This window comes from Anopheles merus, chromosome 3R, assembly GCF_017562075.2.
Source record: "Anopheles merus strain MAF chromosome 3R, AmerM5.1, whole genome shotgun sequence".
Taxonomy (NCBI): Eukaryota; Metazoa; Arthropoda; class Insecta; order Diptera; family Culicidae; genus Anopheles; species Anopheles merus.
This window is the reverse complement of record NC_054084.1, coordinates 7265791-7286425: the sequence shown is the minus strand read 5'-3', so window position 1 is coordinate 7286425 and position 20635 is coordinate 7265791. Positions and strand designations below refer to the sequence as shown.

The following is a 20635-nucleotide window of genomic DNA, read 5'->3' as shown; positions in this document are numbered from 1 at the left end:
ACACTGGATGATCCAGAGCCACGCCAACATCTTTTTGAGGCTAAAATTCAATCAAAAAAGCTTCTTCAAGTAAGAAAATCTGCAAAGAAAACACACGGTTCGTTTTATCACGCACCAAAAAGTTGAAAGCGTTTCTTGATATCATAAAACCATGACATTTGAGGGAACACAATGCAAACAACAATCAATTCGGATAGTGTTCTTTATGATTATCAAATAAACAGCTCATAAAAGCACTTGGAAGGCGCCTCGAACAGCAAAAACACACATCACACTAGCTTTGTTTTTGCCCTATAGCTCTATCATATTTGCATTTTAATGGTCAAATCTTCGAACCGCGTCTGCAACAGTCCAACGTGCAGCGGTGCTCGTAATCATCAAAATCGCCGTTAGTGGCCTTGCCGGGGTCAACCTTTTCTGCAGCCAATAAAACGAAATAGTTTAGATAAATTTACGTCTTAATTTGAGCATATTAAAAGGCTACAGTGTTCGGACGGAGGAAAAAGGCTCGCCAAATTTATGATGGCACTATGAAGCGCCGAGACGAGTTGCATATGACATTATGCATAATTAATGCAGTGGAGGATAAGAAAATGGCAGTTTCTTTGTTGCTTCATGTCTTGTGAGAAATGCTACAAAGTGTGTAGCATTTAAATTAAAGCTTTCATTCTATTCTGCGATGTCACCGTCAAAGATGACATTTGCCTTAATGCTTAAACTATTCTTGATTTCGCATGAGAAACTGATAAGGTGGTTTAAAAGAGATTACGATGATTGTTGGCTGTATTTCTAAAGCGCCCAACGCATCCTTTGATGCCAGAAAAGACTAGCAGTGCAGTATTGTAAAGCACCAATAGCGCATAGCCCCCTGCAGCAGCACGACGCCATCCGAACGCTTCTCCAAGCGCACTGACACTGATGCTCTCCGCAGAGCGTACACCACCGCTGATGCGCACGCGAAATACCTTCGTAGCCGTATCCGAGCTTCGTCCGACCACCCGAACCCGTGCGCGTTTTGTTTTGATACAGAAAACCACAGCCTCCCACCCAGCGTCGAACAAGCACACCGCTGGGCCGTGCACATGCAAACGAAAGACTTCGACCAGCGACGAACCCCGCGACGGATGAATCGCATGCTCGCGCGCGCGCGCAAACACTCGCTCACTCACCGGCAAACGACGAACGAATCTCCCCCACGCCGTTGGGACCGAGCTTTCGTGCGCTCTCTCGTGCGCTCCCTCCATTTTTTTTCGTCTTCTTTTCAACCCCCCCCCCCCCAGTTCGGGTAATGCTGAGTGCCGAAAGCTCCGATCTGCTGCTGTCCGTGAGTGACCGTCGTTCGTCTGGTTGAGCTTTTTGGTTCCGCGTGGTGATTCCGCATGCGCTCAAGGTGGGGGCGTACGATGCTGATGCTGGTAGCTGTTGGTAGTTTATGAGAGTTCGAACATGAATGAAGGAAGCTGATCCCGATGCGTCTACCGCTCTCGCCACCGTCGCCAGCCACGGTCGCTCTGAACGTCTCAAGAGCGCCTTTTCTGGAGCGGTTCATCTGTGAGGAGTTTGTTCTCGCCAAGAGAGTTAACGCTGCTCGGAGTGGCAGAGAGCGAGCGAGCGATCTCGGTCCGCATCGTCCAGGCAGTGGCTGCAGTGAGCGAACCCGTTAATGGAAACCACCGTGCTGGAATCTGTATCGATCGCGCTCCCCCGGTTGCCCGTTCTTCTTTGCGAAAGCTCTCCACACACTCTCCGGAGATGAAGCAGAGCGGTTCCACACACATCTGGTTTTGCGGGCCGATGAGCGACGCGCTCCACCCGAATCGGCGAGCGCTCGAGATCCGTTCGTTTTGCTCTGATTTTCGAGACCGTCGGCGGTGCTCCCCACAGAAACGAGAGCAATGCGAGCGGGACGGACGAGCGCGCGCGCTTCGTTTGTCGTCCCGCCCCCACGTGGTGCTCGAGAGTGCTGCCCTGCCTGCCCGCCGGTACCCGCCGCACCCGCCGTGCAGCAGCTGTACCAGCAGCGGTGGCAGCATCTTCGAGAGGCGGCAACACGTTCGTCCTCCTGCTGGTTGGCGCGGAACCGAGCGCACATCGCATCGTCTCGTCGTAGTCGTCGCACGGAAAAAACGACCCGTCTTGAGACCGTCGCGCGCGCGCACAGCATACCTTCACCGATCGCTGATCGCACAGATCGTCGTCCGTCGTTGCCGTGGTCGCGGTCGCCGTGTCAAGCTGCCGTGGTGTTCGCGTTACACGCCCGTCATCATCAAGCACGGATGCTGGTTTTGTGCGGATCGCCAAGTTTGGCCCCAAACCCGCGCGTACTTGCTCGCCCAAACGACGGTTCTTTCGATCGTGTGTGCTTCCTGTTGCAGAAGTGTTGTACGAGTAAAAATACACGAAAAAGATTATCTTTTTCAAGTGACAAATAAAAAGGATAACGTTGTTTTTTTTAAAGGTGAATTTTAATTTAAGTTAAATGAAATGAGCTGTGAGTCATTGATGATGAGACCAAATGCTAAACTAGTGAGCAAGTGTAGTCACCACGGCATCACGATCCCCCAGCAATGCCACATCCTGTGTCGGGGTTTGAAATTGATCGAAAAAAATTATCCACCCAATCATTAAGTGTCACATTTCCTCGTTTCCCTGTGTTTGGCCGTCTCGTGTGTGTGATAGTGGAAAAGTACGCACGGCTCGGTGCGTTGTGTGAATGTATGAGCGATGATTGCAGTAGCCTCTCCGCGCGACTAATTGCCGATCGCCGACAAGTGATCGTCACCGTGTACTAATATCTTTACACCGCCTGCCCGCGTACCCGAGTGCCCCTTCGCCAACCAGAGACAGGAAGTGTCTCCTTCGAGGCCATCCCTCGTTTCGACTACACGCCTTCCCATGCGTTTGCCAAGTGAACTAGTTCCGCACGCACTTCCGATATTTGTGCAGTGGTGTGGAACAGTGATGTGGAAGAAAAGTGAAACTCGCCTCGGTGACATGGAAGGCAAGCGACGAACCTGAAAACCGGTGCAAGCAGTGACGCTAGAAAATCGCAGTGCTGCCGTGATTTGAAGCTATGGCACCCGGAAAAATTGCGTGATGGATGATGATGGTACGGCCCGCGCCCCTCGAAGGAAGGAAGGCCCATCGTAAATTGCTCATCCTCAATTATGGTCCTTGTGTAACGGACGGTGCGTAAAAGCGGGTCGGGAAGTGTTGCTGAAGTGTAGCTCGCGGTTGAGGACGCGGCGAGCAGAATGTTTTTTTTTTAAATGAAAACTTACATGCAAGAAACCAAGGCAACGGTGCGCAAATGAGTGGAAATTAGTTAAAATAAATGAAATAAATCGTGCTTCGGTGGATTTTGTCTGTGCCTTGCAACCAACCAAAACAACAGCAAAACAGTGTCTCATTACAAGTAAAAACACGAGCAATGATGCAAATTAAATGAAAAGTAAAGACGCGGGACCGATCCCTAAAACACACACACAGGGGAGGGCAAGCAAAAAAAAAACAGGAGACCACGTTCGGTGTTTCGCGATTAAAGATAATGACAAATGATTGCTGGTCGCCTGTCGCACGGATGCACCACAGTGATTTGCCGTGCCGCGGCCAGCCACTGCTCTCGATTGCACCGCACAACGGGATAAGCGTGCGTGCGAAACAGAAAGTGAAAAGTGTATCAATCCCTGTGCACCCGTGAGACGTTTACCGCATGCTGTCGTTCGGTTACACTTCTGTTTTTATCTTCTTCGATTGCGTTTTGCGATGTCAGTGCATCTGTGTGTATGTGTTTTTTTTATTTCTTTTTGTTCACACTGGGCTGAACCAGTTACCTTGCCATCCCCATTCGAATCGAACGTCTCCAGCGATATGCAGAGAGAAAGATCCCGTGAGATAACAATTTCGCCTTAATTTAAACCTCAAACAGTAAGCCCTTTGCGTTGGTTGGTGTACTGCACCGCTTGATTGTGGCGGTGATTAAGAGCGTCCACTGCAAGAACCTTATCGTGTTGCTGTGTTGCGCGTACAGCTCGATCGAGCTGGAAAGTAATCCGCACAACCACAAAACAACTGGGAGGTTTGTAAGAATGCTTTCCCAAAGATGCCTATCAGAATTGTGCCGAACCGCCCTGCCTTACCCCCACTGCAACTTGGATAACTGTAACCAGCTTGACTGCATCACAAAAACTGCCCCCAAACTCCCGGGGAAAGGGAAAGGCCGGCATCCACGAAACAGCACTCGATACCGATACAGAAACGGCACACAAAATAAAATAATCGAATGCATGCAAAAACCGACGGCAGTCCTGCAAACAACCACCAAAAACAAAAATCAGATTGGTGCGCCGAACGAAACCGTACAAAACACACACACACAACCGATCTGCCCAATTACCGCGGAGACTGCGACGGACAAGCGACGAACTTTTCGGGTTGGTTGATTAAATTATTAAAAATTTATTACACTCGTCCACCTCCTTGTGCGTAGATTACGGTTACAATCGCTAATTACTCCCGAGGTATAATCGTGTGTGCTTGTGTGTGTGTGTGGGGTGGATTTTTTTCCCATTTCGCTCCCAACTTTTTCAATCTTTGCATCGGTGGTTTCTTGTTCGAGCTGGACCCGGGGCGCACCATGCTGCCTTCTTCTGTCGCTCGATGCTAATTAATGGTGTGACTCCTCCGGTTTCGGGGCAGAGTGATCCTCTCTCTCTCCTTCCCGGTCGCTTTTCCCGAAGGCAGCGGGTGACAATAGGTAGTGAGGGCAAAAGCGAAACAGGCTGGGACCATGACAAACGGGGCAGACGCTGTCTTTTTTAACAAAACGGCGTCACAAGCCATCGGTCTTTCTGGAGCCCTTTTCGGAAGAGTGTGGAAGGTTTTTTTTGCTTTTGTTTTCTGTCGCTGAAGCAATTTATGGCGAAACAGTCACCGTGCTTTAGGGCAGCAAAAGCAAGAAGCTACCACTCAACGTGCGCACAAGATTGTAGTTCCGTTACTGACCTTTATGTGGCAGCGATGATGATAAAGTAATTCGAAAAGATACACAGCGCTCTGTCAAAGGATTCGTGTCCCTTTGGAAGGAGGACACATTTAAAAAATATTTCATAATTAATTTGAAAGCAACAGATACACAGCTTTGTGCATAGAAAGAGGATTTCAATTTTAAAATACCAAGTTATTAGTCTTGAATTTAATAATAAACATGGAAGCAGATTCACAGTAACTGCCCTTTCAATGTCACCACATTTGTGACCTGCCACATGTGCCACAACGGCCATCAAAATGCTCATCTTCAAGGAAATGATAGCAGTCAAGCACACGCGGCCGCGGCAGTCACTTCCAAAAGGATTTGGGCCACAACGCAGGCGACGAACACGGCGCATTCCACCGCCACGCTGACGCACGTTTCCGAGCGCACGGGGGCCAAAGATCGAGCTCAAGTTTTGCGCTCGCTGGCGTCCGCGAAACAATTGCCTCACGTCCGCCCTGGAAATAAAATTGTTTTGTAAAGCCACAAAACGGCCCCACAGTACATGCACACACACACCGCAAAAGAAGAAGCACCGCGCGAAGGCACAATAAAGAGATTCACAATTACAGCCAGGTGAAGTGGAGTGTGCGGGTACGCACAGAGGTCCACTAAAATATGACCACATGAAGGTCGATTGATAGAGCGCAAAACGTCAAGATTGAAGTTGACCTTTCCGCGCGGTGCGGTTTTTTTCTGCGTCACCGCTCTGTTTGCATTAAAATTCCCATCCCCCATCGCGCTCATCCCGGAGGATCGTGTCACCGGCGTCTCGTTTTAGCAGGACGACCACTCGTCCAGCCGGCCCATCCCGTACCCATCTGCTCGACCTTTGCCATCTTTCCGTCCCCGAATAAATGCTGACATTCAGCTTCCCCGTTCTGCATTGCCCGCCTCGCCCCGGCAGCGTTGTATAAGTGTTATAAATAATTTCAAGCATCAGCCCTACCTACGCGACAGAATCTGGTCAACGGGACGGAAAGAAGCAAAAAAAGCCCCACAGAAAGTCAAAATAAGTGCGCGTGTGACTTTTGCAAGCCCGAGTATGAGCGACGTGAGCGACCGTGCGATCTTTAAAATCACAAAAAAAATAAAGAAAAACATCAACAACGATGGTAAAGAGCAGGCGACGAACCTTTTTTCATGTTCTTGTTTGAACCAACGACAACCGCTCGCATGCAGGTTAACCTACTAAAAGAGCCCATCCCAAGCCCTTATCGAGCGCATCGGACACACTCTCTGATGTTCCCGCTGGACGTCCTTTCACTCGGGGAAAGGGCTTCTGACGTGCTTGAGTGACTGATATCCTTGTGTGCGCACGAGAGTGGTGGTAAAGCGCGCGTGTGCTCCGTGATTAAGGACATTGTTGCACGGGTGGCCTTCAATCTCCCTTGCGGTAATGGTGATGAAGATGAAGATGATGATGCGACGTGTACCAGCTTTTCTTACACCCTTGTTTTTTTCGGGGGGATTTGTTTTTTGTTTTTATTTATTTCACAGATCTTTCCGTGCAAATCGAGTGCAATTTTGTGTTGTTATGAATTGAAGGTGTGTTTTCCTGTGTTAATTGTGCGTCTGCGTGTGTGCGTTTGTGTGCATCCTGTCGAACAACTTGCCCAAGTGTCGCCCAACATTGTTGCGGCTCAAGTGAAGTCAAGTGTCCAAATAACAATCAACGCCTGGGTGAAATCAACCGGAAGAAAGTCACGAAGTGAGGTCGCACACACCAGAAGTGAAGTGAGTGAAGTGTTTCAACTCGTCCCGTTAAGTGGGAACGCGCGCACGCGCGCTCGCACACACAACTGAAGGTTTGACAGCCGTGGTCCCGTAGCCTGCTGAGCCGCAGTGAGACGAATCATTCAAAGCCCATTCCAGGGTCGCGTTTTGAATCAAACCTTACCTCGAAGAAAGGTGGATGTACTGGTGCAAGTAAATAAAGTGTCACGTTGATTCCTCGAAACTCAAAACAAAAAGGGTAGCCTTTTACGTAAAAAAAACACGGCCCAAAGCAAACGTGCGGTAAGAGGGGAGCAGCACAGTGAATTATCTGTTTGTTTGGGGCGGCGTCGTGGCTAAGCGTCATCCTTGTAGCCGTGATCTCTTGAGTACCCTCTCTCGGCGCACGAAAGACTCCCGATCTCGATTAGGAGCAATCCAGTCGCAGGACCCTCCAAATCGAAGACCCCACCGTGTGCGTGTGTCTGCACGTTGCGAGTACAAAGATTGGGGCTGTCTTCTTCAAACTGAGGGTGGTCGTCCTCTCACTGGTTGGGAGTTACGTGCCGGAACATAGTTTTTGACAAGCATCGGTAGTGCTTCAGACAGCGTAATTTCAGCCGAAGCTCGTGTGTGGTATTTTTGGTGCTTTTTTTCTGGCGTTAGCATGCAAAGTGGCGCTATGAAGTGTTGTTTGAACAAATTACTCAAGGGAAATGTGAAATAGTGTGCTTTTGGTGAGTGTTCAGAGCAATTGGATTATTAATCTTGGCGGAGAATTGTTGCTGATTATTGTGAAACAAAGACATTAAATTGAGGTGAGTTTAAAAAAAAGGCTTATTATAGTCAGGATATTCAACTCTTCACCGACTACATTCAAGTCTTCATGTCTAGACGCTAATCTTCCATTCCCCTCAACTCAACTAACCTTCGTTCCGCATCCAAATTGTCAATTTCACTTTGCATCACCGTTGTTACAACTCCGACGCTTTTCGCTCAACTCCGTCCAATGCCTTCAGCGTCAGGCCATCGAGCAAACTCCAGACATCGCTCAGCCCGGGTCTCCGATATCAGCCGCACGGATCGCTAATTGCCTCCTACAGTGCGCGGCCGCGGCCATGTTCCCAAAAATGGCGATGCGATCGCTCTCGTTTTGTCCCGCCTGCTCTCCCTCCCATAGATTCCTGGTGACTGTGATCAAACTGTCAACCGGGCTAGCCTATCGCGTCACGTTTCTATTCACACACATAGCCACACACACACACACGAGGGTGGGAGGACACGTTTCAATTTGCTCTCGATACGAATACATTTTAATTAAAACAATTGCTCCAACTTGCTCCGGGATGGACGCTTTAGGCACCGGCAAAGCGATCGTAGCGTTGCGGGGATCATGTGTTTGTGTCATTAGCTGCCCGCCTCTCCAATGGGGGGACCCGTGGGTGTACACGACGCCATAGATATGGCAGTATGTGGTGTCACAAGGTGGGTCGAGCACAGGCACAGTGCACGCGAAGAAGAAAGGTACCGTTGAAAAGTGAAACCAATTGCAGTGAAAGACGGAGTTTGATGCAGCAAAGATGATTTTAATACTTTTACAAAGAAGAAATCAAGTTCCTTGAGATTAAAACCACATTCATATTCAAGACGAGAAAGATGAAAGCTTCTACATCCAAAGTACAGATAATTTAATTAAACTAGACATTGATTATCCTGAAAAACAGGCAAACAGAAATCCCAAACTCTGAACTCACCGGCAGCTAATTCTTCCGCAATTTCCACTCATTAAAAGGCGCGAATATTCAAATCGCTTAAACAGTCTGCCGTCTCATTAACGATAATTGCATCGCAACAAACAACACACGAGCGCACGCGCGCATCCGACTTCAATGCTTCCTCCGCATACAATAGACGGCGAACGCGTGCCCTAACGTGAACCATAATCCGCATCACATTGCAAACCGGCAAGCCTATAGAGAACGAAAATAGAGGAAATGATTCGACCGTTCTTGAGGGCTCAAGAGTAGGATGATGAGCGGAAAGCAACCGCCGAAGAACGATCTGCCTAGACTCGCGTGTACTGCTTTTGCATTTTCTTTTCAATCGTTTCCTAGCCAGAGAGCATAAGATCGAATGCGATACTCGAGCCCTCCAAGCCCTCCAAGCCCCACCCGAAACGAACGGTAACGGGGGGAGTCGTGTCAGAACTTCTTGTGCCGACAACGGCGTACTTAGCCTAGCTGCTGAATGCAAAAGCATAAACAGTAAGTAGTCGTTGAGGCATCATCAAGCACCCACCGGTGCTTACCCTCTTGGCTGCGGAACGTTGAGGGCACGTGCTAGACGTTGAATTGCTGGCGAACACGGGGTGGAAAACGGTTGCGTGCTGTTGGTAGGTTTGATTTTGCAGAAAATTGGGATGCCGATTGATGTCGGTTAATTGGCTGTTGGCAAGAATGAAAACTGAACGGGGGTGTAAACCGATTTGGGGAAAACAAATCAATGATTAAATGATGCACAAGGTATTAGAGATATTGGATTACAGAGAGAGAGAGACTCACAAGATCCGTTTCGCTTAAAGACAAACAAGACTGCTGAGCTATTCTTTGGAGTACGTTTTCTTCACTCCAAAGAAAGCATTCCTCTGGTTGCTTATATAAATTAGACTACTTTCCAAACGGGAAAGGACGCGGGAGAAGATCATATCCACGCCGGGCAGTGGGCGAATCATCTTCCGAACAAGCGCACCCAGATAATGTACGCCTCCGATCGGTAACAAACCAAACAAGACCCCGAGGGGAAACGGGTGATGAAAGGTATCAAAAGCGCGAGTGAAAAACGCGATCAGCTCGCGGCTGCAAAAGTGGATCCGGAGTTGCGCACTTTTTGATTTGAATTTACGCGTCAGCAGCAGGAACGGCGACATGGCGCAACCGGACATCAACCGCGGGACCTACGCCGATGCGTGGTGGGTTTTTTTTGCGCGAACAAGTGAATGTGTGTGCTCTCGTTTCATTTGGCTCTGGTTTTTTTTTTTGCTTGCTTCTTATTCGTTTGCCGTCCAAGATGTTCAAGACACAGCTTGGTTCACTTTCGCACCGCCAATCGCGCACCTCTTTCACTCACCTTCGGAGGCAGCTTTAGGAGGATCGTCCGCTTTCGCCCGATCTGCTCTCGATCAGGGCCAGCAGTCCGTGGTGTGTGAGTGTCGTGTCCATCCTTTATATCGATCAAGTTGGCGTTTTTTGTTTTTCACTTTACATCTCCCTTGCTTCCTTCTCTTTCGCTCTTTACTTCCCTCCGTTCCGTTTATCAACATCGGAGGCCGTGGGTAGAGACAGTGTTTCACAGCGCACATAACATACGCACGCAAGGAGCTTCTCCTTCTTTGCGCTATCACAAACGTATCACATACCAACTCCAAAACGAGTGAATAGTATCTTTTCTTCTCTCTCTCTTTCACTCTCTGTCTCTCTCTTTCTTTCGAATGTCATAAAAATTCGGTCCCTTGCTTCGATAGTGAAAGGTGACGCTTGGGACCTGTTGTGCTGACCACTGACGGTGGCTCCCTCTATCAGGGGGAGCCGCATCGAAAAAGGGTTCATTAAAAAAAAACAAGAGCGCACTTGTTTTCTCTCTGTGAATCTGTCGCCCCTGTGTTCGCGCCCCTTGCTTTCAGCTCAACAATCAGTCCGATATATTTATGGTGCAGTGCCGCATTAACATCAACTTTTATCTCTGCTTGCGCGACTGATTCACGATCGCCAAGTGTACGCCAAGTGGCGGTTGTGAGGGATGCGCATTGGCTGCTGCCGATTGTTGGAACAGGCACTGGAAGGCAGATAAATATGAAGGGGGATACAAAAACGATGAATGGAAAGGATCGATTGGCTCTGTACAAAACAAATTCAGCAAGAATAATTGGAGTTGAAACAAATCTTGCGAAAGCTCCAAGGACATTTTGGGGAATGAGTTTGCGCATCCACGACGGCTATTCGGGACAGTCTTTTGGGAGACGATAAATTAAAACGCCATGTCCAAAAACCCGAGACCACAGTAACATCCGGACGACGTCTCCAATAAGTCTCCCGGTCACAAATTTGCTTTCAAAACCCTCCCGACACTGCTGCCGCTTTTCCGACACCGAAAAACCGACTTCCTTGTAAAGCAGCGCGCCGCGGTGAAAGGACACCGCTTGACCACAGGCACGGGTCGTGCCGGGTGACAACTTTTCATTCCATCGCCCCACCCCGGGCAAACGCGATGGACGACAGTTTTCGTCCTCGCTGAAAGGAATTGTATTTCAGCGACGGTGGCGGCGTAATTGCTTGGATTTTGATTCGACTCCATGCGCGCCTAATTGGTGCCATTTTTGTTTCCTACCAATCGGGACTGGGAAGGAAAAACTCGTCTTCGGGGAGGCGAACGTGAAGAACGTTTACTCCTCCAACTGTTTGGCAGGTTCAACTTTTTACCTCCCCAAATCGCGATTTATATAACAAATAATGATTGAAGAAATAAGAAAGCGAACTCGTAGCTCGAAAGTAGCTTATGTGGACGGCTGCGTTGGACAAGTGAGTGGATGTTGGTCCGGTCGTCCGACAAGCTTACGAGTTCGGCACCGACTGAAGCTCCTAGACGACAATGTCTTGGTTCGCCCACCCCGAAAAAAAAGCACAACCGCAGCCTCGATGGAATAAAATTGAATATTATTATCAACTTATTATCAACCGAAACGACGACGACGACGACGATTGGTGGAACGCGTAAACGCTACAGCTGCTGCTCAGCTTAGTGGAACGGGACCCGGGGAATGTTGGAACCAATCGTGTACGTGTGTGCTCTATTCCTCCAGCGTTCACTAATGCGTTTGATGCATCCTACGCCTAGACGGGCGACCAGCCACCCGTGAAAAGCTCTACACCCATCGCCCGACCGAGCGAAGCAAACTGGTCTCTTCTATCGTCCGCGTTCGTTGGCGATTGGTCCACATAATTTTATGCAAATGACTCCCAGGCAGGTTGGGCGACAGATATGTAGGAATGTGTCGCTCGCTTTTCGACGATTGCCTTACGAACCCACAATAATCCTGCTCACCAATTAATATTTCCTTATCGAGCATCTCGGCGAGCCGAAAGAGGGGAGATTCATATTTCGTGTCTTCCTATTGGACGGGCAGTCAAAAATTGAAACTAGATACAGACGCGCGATGTTGATCATGTTGTTTGGCTCACGGACGGACACACAACATACACGGCTCGATCGGTACGCTTCAAGGCATAATGAACGGGGTTCGCCATCTTCCCGTGTTTTGGGAAAGAGTGCCAACACGTCGGCACAAATCCGATGGACTCAAATTAATCCAATTAAACGCACGATTAAGAAAGGTTTCTCTCCGAATGAGAACTGGAGCAAACGATGCTTGCAAGCCGCACCGGAGGGTAAGTAGACACGGAAAACGAAGCCCTCGTAATGGGGGGGGGGACACTATTTTCCAGCCCACTTTGTGGCACGAACAGCAGTACACAGCAGATGCAAATGAAGCACAGCACGCCAGGCGATCGTCTTGATCTTCCATTTCCCCCCCCCCCCCCCCCCCCCCCCCCCGTAAAAAGCGTTGCTTAATCGATTGAACGAACTTTCTCCGCACTGTCAAAAATTGTCCAGCGCGGCAGCTGTCAGAAGGGAAGGACTAACCGACCCAATCGAACGCGATTGAAGCCGCCGTCGCTCGGATCGCGGTTGGATTTGGGGGATTAATCTTCTGCCCCAAACGTCTTCCAAATCGAATGTGCCGCTGCCCTCGTTTGGTGAAATGTTCCGCTTCCAATCCCTCGATCGATCGACAGTAATGCACTCAATGTTCAGCGATCCGAAAAGCACGATCCGCATCATTTTCTGTGAATGTTCTCTTCTCTGTTTTTTCGCGATGCCGCCACAAACGAGCCGTTGCGCCGACCGGTTTAAGAGAGGGTTTGTGTGCGGGAAATTAATCTTCTTATAAAGGGGCTGCCCCTTTTCGTGCGATCCCATCGTCCCTTTTCCGGTAGCTTCTGCTTGGGAGGGGGGATAAGTAGTGAAGAAAGCAGAAGCTTCAGCTGGGAGAAGATCAACAAAAAAACACAACAAAACACCCCTATAGGACCGGAAAACCCGGGCGATGAAGATGCCGCATCGGCAAAAATCGAATGCAGAAGCGAATTACGCACGATGTTGATAAATGAGTGCCGGCTTCTGCAACAGCAGCAGCAGCAGCTGTTCCTCGGCGCCCTTTCTACGTGGTGTTGTGGAGTGGTTCGCGTTCGCGTTCACATAAACTTCTCAATTTTCACAACAAAGCTCAGCACGCACTGGAGGCCCAGGGCAGGAAACGATGGGGCGGTCCTGACAAGGTGACGTTGACTAAACGAAAACCGTTCTTCATTGCCACATCCACACACACACACACCCAGAAGGGCAACACGCGGAAGCGCCTTCTCTCTTTCGCACTGCAAGATACGCGCCCCATGTTGCACGATTTGTTTGATGTAAAGTGTAAAATCGATCACCCGGGCACGGTAATAAGCGCTGCGGTAAAGCGCGGAACCGATTTTCCCACCACCAATTATCGGGGTAGTTTTTGGGGTGTTAAGGAGTGAGCAAACGGAGGGGGGACCTGAGTTCGGGTGGAGAAATATTTAGCACCTATTAGCGAGCCGCCCGTTGCGAGCAGGTTCGGTGCGCGCGCTAGCTAAATGATCTCGTTCTTGCTGCGTGAGTGTTTGTTTGCGGCGCGATGGCTTCATTAGCCCGATGCCCCGCGTATCGATGACAAATGTGTGCGGTCGATGGTTAGGCATTTCGTGGGCATGGGAAAATACCTTGCGGTACGAAAATGCTGGTGCTTTTTTATCGACTGCGATACGATCTGCGGGAGAGGAAGATTCGCGCGGGTCTCGCAAATTAATTCTGCTGCTCGAATTTGTGTCTCCGAAAGGTCTCTTTTCAAGCGCGCCGAAAGATCTACAGATAACGCTGTAGCGATTTGTGGTCCTTCGAACCGGATGAGACACGTTCAAGGTTTATATAGCAAGGTGTTTGGTATTTTAGATTGTCTGTTTTTGTGTTTTATCCACTGAAAGACAAATAGAAAAGTAAAAATATTGTAGATAATTTGCAAAATTTAAATACGCTAATAAATAATACCAGAAAAGACATATTCCATTCAGGGACTGAGTTCCGTATCATATTGCAATTGTTATTACCCGAAAGTGTCTTTCAAAAGTCAAATGACTATTTCTTATGAAATGAAGCTTTATAAATGCACTGTTTAAACAGATCCATATCAACAAAAGCTCAGATTCATCATGCCCAATACTTTAAAGAAGAGCTTCAGCAGGCTCCATACATCTTATCAGCGAGTTTCATCCACTGGCCTTATACCACTTTTACCCATTTATGCAGATGTACTCGTTTCGTGCTCCCCGGTCACAATGAGTGACATTAATTTTACACACTTTTATTTTCGCGCCACACGTTTCGTAACACGCTGACCTACTGGCGGCGACACTTGCCCATCTCGTACTCCAGATCTTCAATCAATTTTCCGTTTTGTACATGCAACATCTTCCACACACGGAGGGGGGAAAAAGTGGGGCTGACACAATAAAAGAAATCTCGGTAGATGTCGGGTACCTTCCTCACTCGCTTGTCACTCGCTGTTTCATCGACGCGAGGGCACATGAGCACATTGTCTACCAGTGCAGCTGACCACAACGGTACATCGAACATCCAGCGAAGCCATCCAGTCGAATCGAAAGTGTCATCATTAAAAAAATATATCTCCCTCCCTCGTCCACCCCGGGTTAGACCGTAACGGGTGCGAGCGAACGGCCGGTTGCGGATGACAGCCACACGGCGACAAACGTTGCATGATGCGCTTCAGACTTTTCGGGCCACATTCTTAATGAAGGGCGGCAACGTGGATTTCTTTCTCTTTAAATTCGATTCATTAAATCCAAGCGAAAGAAGAAAGGCCGCGCTAAGCGGCGGTAGGAATTACGTCGCTACGGGTGCTGCTCCAAATTCACCAACCGAACATGTCTCCGACGTTTGCCGGGGAATTGATTTGGGACCGATTCAACATTTTTTTGAGAGCCTTCACAAAACCACCACCAAATCAATCGCTGGGCGTGAAGGGAAACGGTTTTGCGTGAGGCTGAAATCGATGAAACCGTTTCGGATGAGCACACGAATCTCGCTATTGAGCGCTCGAGTGATTGCAATAACGAACAAATGACAAGTTGATCACACTTTACGGCCCAAATGATAATATTCATCCGACGAAGGAAAAAGCGTTTCCGGTGCTTCGTAAAAAAAACACAACCTCATCTGCTCAAGAAAACTCCAAAGCGACCATTTGCATACTTTCAGGGCGTGAGGGGCATTGAACGGCGTATTGTATTGGGCCCTATTAAATTACGATCGGATTGTGCCTGGAAGATGCTTTCGACCGATCAAACATCGATTTCTAATGCACAATTTCCTTCACATCAATCATCTTTTTTGTTGTTGGTGAGCGTCTGTACGCTCTTCACCTTTTGCTGAGGAGTATCGTGTTTTGAAAATCTGTCATACGATTCCAATTTGATGATGATTTCTCAGATTTTAAGCTATCAAAACCTCACCCGACCGATGCAATGTGATCTGTTCCGATCCGGTATCATCATTATTACATCGTGCCATGATTTGCTTCGATCATCACGGGTGGGAAGCTTTTACTGCGTCTGCAATTGAATACTCTGCTATGTCATAAGCCTGCCTCGTCGTTAATTTGTATCTCCACTTTTTTTTGGGATGACAATTTCGCTCGACCTTTTATCAAAATGGGGCCAATTCAGACACTCACAAAAAACAGGCAAACCTCAAATCCATCAAATTAACATGATACCACTGCGGGAAAAGGGCAGGAAGCTACACCAGTGACACAAGAACGCACTGCACGGAGTGATCTATAAAGGAAAGGAACATCTGCCGGGGAAAAGTTTGAAACAAAAAAAAGGGCGACTCACACACACAACGGTTTCAAAATTCATTCTCCCAGCGGGAACCTCCGGCAAAGCGCCTTCAGTGCCCGTTGGGGGATTGCGCCGGAGACTTTGCAAACCATTAATCAATTTAAGCGCAGAGGATCGGATGAATCGCGGCGGTCTAGTTTTATCGACCAGCTTTAGTGTGGGGCACGAACGTGCCCGGGCGCGCAAAAAAAAAGAACAAGCGACGAACGCACACGGGTTACAAACCGCACGACGTATCTCCTGTTTCGGACATTCCCTGGGAGACGGGGTTAGGTACTGCAATTTGATTTATCGTGCGTGTGTGTGTGTGTGTGTGCTTGGAGACCGCACCCAGGCGAGCGCATGGAGCCACATCCCCGGTGTGGCTGTGTGTGATCGAGACCGATTGATCGCCGAACGCACGGATCATCTGGCTAATCAATCAACTTATCTTTAATTTAATATCTGAACTGCTATGCCCAGTGTGAGCCTTTGTATTGGGATGGGTGGGGTGGGTTAGTTTTTATTAGATGCGAATGTGGCGTTCCCTTCCACCTCGCTCGAATGTTGCCAGCCTTGGGAAATGGACGGATTAAGCGGTTGGTAAATCAAGATGATTTGTCGCCTTGCCAAAAAAAACACACGCCATCAAACATTCCAAAAACCTAGTTATCCACCACATGGAGCCGGTTTCAACACCCAAAACTAGCTCTCGTCAAAGAAACAGAGAAGAATTAGCTCGTCAACTGTAGCTCCTTCACCTCGCTTCGTACCCCTCTTGTGTTTTTTTGGCCACTAATCGGGAACCAAAAACTAAATTGAAAACAGAAACAAAAACCAACACACAATCCAGTCTTTATCGAGTTAACGATGAGCCCACATACACCGGTGGTTACGCTCCTACACGGGGGCTTCTCCAAACCCAGGGCCCACTGATTGAAGAGATACTTCCTGCTTTTATGACAGGGCTGCTGAACATGCCTCACCAAAACGCCCTCCCATTCCGGTCCGTTCGTCAACCGCACAAGTGTAATCAATTTGATGGATGTTTTAGCCGAAAATGCTTAACCCTGTGCTCGGTAGCGGACCGCCTAGCGCTTGCCCCAAACAAGGTGGAAACATTGGATCTTCACCAAGCCGATCGGTTGGTTTTGCTCCGGAAGAAAGCTCAGTGAAGATGATCACAAGGTTTGCTGATCCGTTCGTGAGATTATCATCGTGGCGTTTGATGGCGGTGGGAAAATTGATTGTTTGTGAGATGAGCCTAGCAGCAGCAGAAGCAGCAGCAGCAGTAACAAAAAAGGTGTTTGGAGGATGACTTCTTAGAAAATTTGTCTTTAGTTTTTCATGCAATTCAAATAAACTGTTGAATGATGGACTTTACATGCAAAAGCTTGATTAATTCAGTTCTGTTACAATGCTCAGAGTAATTGCTCTAAATAACCTACATACCTTTCTATCGCCAATGTCTACGCACTAAGCCGGCGAACACATTGTATCGAGCCTGCTCAATTAAACGGTCTCGATTTCTCCCGCTTCCCCGGCTAACGATTGAGATCATCGCGCTACGCATTCCGCTCGACATCGAACATCGGCAACGACAACAACCAGATCGATACATCCTCGTTACACAACCTCACCACCGGCATCTCCCGATGGCACTTACCGATAGACGTTGCCGTTGCCTTGTGTCTCTCTCGCTAATGGATGTCTCTATTCGGAACAAAAAGCTGCGAGACGTCTAATTACGCGTCGTCTCCGTGCGCCTGCATCCCGTTTGCATTGGCGCACACATGGCGCGGTGCATTGTATTTAAATCCATCCTTTCCATAGCAACGGTGTGGTGAGGTCGGTACCGGTGCGGTCTTAGCTATTATCTCCACAGACAGCCCTCCCTGTTGTGTCCCCGTTGTGTGACAAGGAGCCTTCGGAGTGCGTTCTGTGCCTCTGCCTCTGCGATTCGTGAGCGCCAGGGCGAATGCGTACGCAAACTTTAAAAGGCATAATGATCCCGCAGTCGCGCGGTTGTTTTCTATCAATAGCAAACAGTTCCATTTGTTTGCTGTGTTCATTTGGTGCTTCGCCATTTGTTCCGGCTGGTGATAGCACTGTGTGTATCTGCATACGCGCGCGCATGTTTAACGTATTAATTTATTATAAGCATACTTAATTTAGCTACAAATTATGGTTCCTTGACTGGATTGGTGGGATAGGAAGGAAAGGTAGAGAGAATGAGACACGAAAGCATTTCCTTCGCTCAATACCAACACATGTTTGGACAGGAAACAATCATTTGAATTTAAAAGAAACCATCTCTTTCGGATATCACTCTGTCTAATGTTTCTCTATGCTTTCCACGTTGCACAAAAATACGATGCTATCTCGCGAAGCTCCAAATACGTACCCTGTAAGCCTCTCAGCTAACAATGGCCTAACAACCTTACTAATGGTTATCACTCCTCGCAACAAGCAGACAAAAAGCCATTCGCTCGCAAAGCAACGAACATCCACAGACGAACGACTTCAACGATGGACGAAGAAACGAACAGTTCATTATGATGATTTTTAAATCCAGTACCACACGAACCGTGTTATGCATTCCCCGTGCTGTGTGTCGTCTCGCACATCCCTTGCTAATGCCGTGTTTGCGCGCTGGAAATGTTTGCATACAGCACCGGCAGCCGGTGCAATATTTGCTGCATCATTTCTTCCAAATTTGCATCCGCTAATGTAGGCAAGATCGCAATCGATCGCCCGGGGACTCTCGCCTCTGCATGCGAGTGGTTTTGCATGCAACCGATCCACTAAATCGTCCCCAGCTGCATGTAGTATGCGCATTGCATGATGCAATCGCACCACAAAATGGCTCAATGAAAACGAGCGTAGCAACATCTTGTCTCCTCTCGCGCAGCAGGAGGGCATTAATGCAGTTCGGGTAGCCGATTATCAGATGAATTCCGTCGGTATGGTTTCCATGCACATCCACAGACTAGCATCTTCTACCCCTGAATGTCCTGCTGACCACCCACAATGAATCTGGTTTTGCCCCTTTCAGTAGCTGGAATAGGCAAAAAGACACATTTTTTGATCAGCAACACACTTCGGTATGCTTTGCGAGAAAGTAGGCGACATTTTTTTGTTTTTTTCAATCAAAAATAGCAAACCCACGATGTGATGTGCACGCAAATGATTCAAAACTCTGATGGCACGGGTGAAACGTGCTCTTTTCCCCGTAGCAAAAACCCCCCCAAACAAAGTGCCAGAAGCCACCACCACCACCACCGTTTGCTGGCCATTTCACAATATCGTTACAAATTATCTCCCATTCAATCATGCACGAGGCCACAGCGACGAGGGCCGGAGCCCTAAACCGTTGGCCGCGTAGCGAAACGGTAGGAATTTGCCCATTAATTGGGTTCCGTGCATACCGCACCGATAGTCTCCCGCCGGTCACCGTTTTGCGATGCTTGCGAACTATCGCCCGCGAGCGGTCCTAGGGACGCCGGAGCATGGATCATCGATGAAATTCCAGCCCTTCCGTGCGAGTAAGCGAGCCAACAAACAGCGAGCCACACCAGCAACGGGTGCCTAGGGCGGAGGCACGCCGGTGTTGTGTGGTGGGCCGATTAGTGAATTTATTTCAGACGCTGCTGGGTACTCGGATGACGCCAAACCGCGGGAGGTACGGCGAACGAGGGAAAAGGGATCGGAGGAGATTACTGGTAAAATCTCGACCCCAAAGGCGCAAAGCTGACCTCTACCACCGTGGCGAATGCATTTCAATATATTACTATCATATTTATCAGCTTCTTGTGGCAGCGTGTAGGACCTCACGGTCATGATTTAGGACGACGGGCACAGATTGGAGCCCTTGTACTCACTGAAGCCGTATTGGTTTTGTAAGTTGTGAGAATATTTATAGTTTTCATTAGGCTTAATAAAACCGCTATTGTAAAGGAGTTGATGAAAGAGGATGTAATACTTCAACTTCTGAATTGATATTAAGTCCATTGAAAATATATTCACAGTAAGATCAGTAAGACAGTAAGAACTGATGGAATAAGTCTAATTCTCTGATAGTTTATCTCATGTTGAATAACTTATTACAAATAAAATTGAAAGTGTCCAAACCAGCCAAGGCTTTAATTGATACTTCGACACCTAGTTAGGGACCTTCAATTCTCAGAATATATGCTGGAGTTCAACAACTACAATCGACCAGTGTTTCGACACATCTCTACAAACACTAGCGGCTCCCCATTAACTACAGTTTTTACTCCACATTCTCGAGGGAAGAGGCTGGACAAGGAGACGAAGAAGAAGTAGAAGAGTAAAAGAACACAACAACTCACCCTTCCCTAATATGCAAAGATTTATCATTCAAGGCTTCTGCAGTTTTTACAGACGCATATACGCCTAAATGGCTCTTAAAATGACATGCCCGAGCTCTTAAAATTATGACGCCCAGTGCGCGACAGAGCGCATTTGAAGGCCCGCAACCCCAACAAAACAGAAGCGCCCCGAAACTGAACCAGCTCCAGCCAACGAACAACAACAACAGAAGCAAAAAATCCATCTTACATTCTAATATTCACTCCCAACGTTGCCCCAACTAAACGCGTCTGCCAGCGAGGACTTACTTAGCGCTCTGGAGTCTCCAGCAGCAGCAGCAGCAGCCGCCCCTATCTGTGCACGAACAACACACAGCAACATACACACACAAAAAATCCACCATCCCGAGGTTACCTTCCGCTGCACGAACTCACCCGGCCAGTACACATATCGAACGGGCACTGGAGCAGCACTGGCTGGGGAGCATTTGTTTTTTTACAATCCGATCCGTCGGTGCGAG

The 20635-nt window shown here is 48.4% G+C and overlaps 1 protein-coding gene across 3 annotated transcripts in view; it reads left to right on the top strand.

The window, feature by feature from the left end:
* The first annotated feature begins 1933 nt into the window (after positions 1-1933).
* The window catches only part of LOC121596927 (protein glass-like), a 71348-nt gene continuing 52646 nt past the window's right edge, over positions 1934-20635 (top strand). The window contains exons 1-2 of one of the 3 annotated variants that reach the window (XM_041922322.1): positions 1934-2458; positions 6533-7566. The gene's annotated coding sequence lies outside the window, so the exon portion shown is untranslated. Of the gene's footprint in view, positions 2459-3524; positions 4079-4143; positions 4434-6532; positions 7567-20635 lie in introns of those variants that run through there. The other 2 variants (XM_041922324.1, XM_041922323.1) reach the window with 2 other exon arrangements.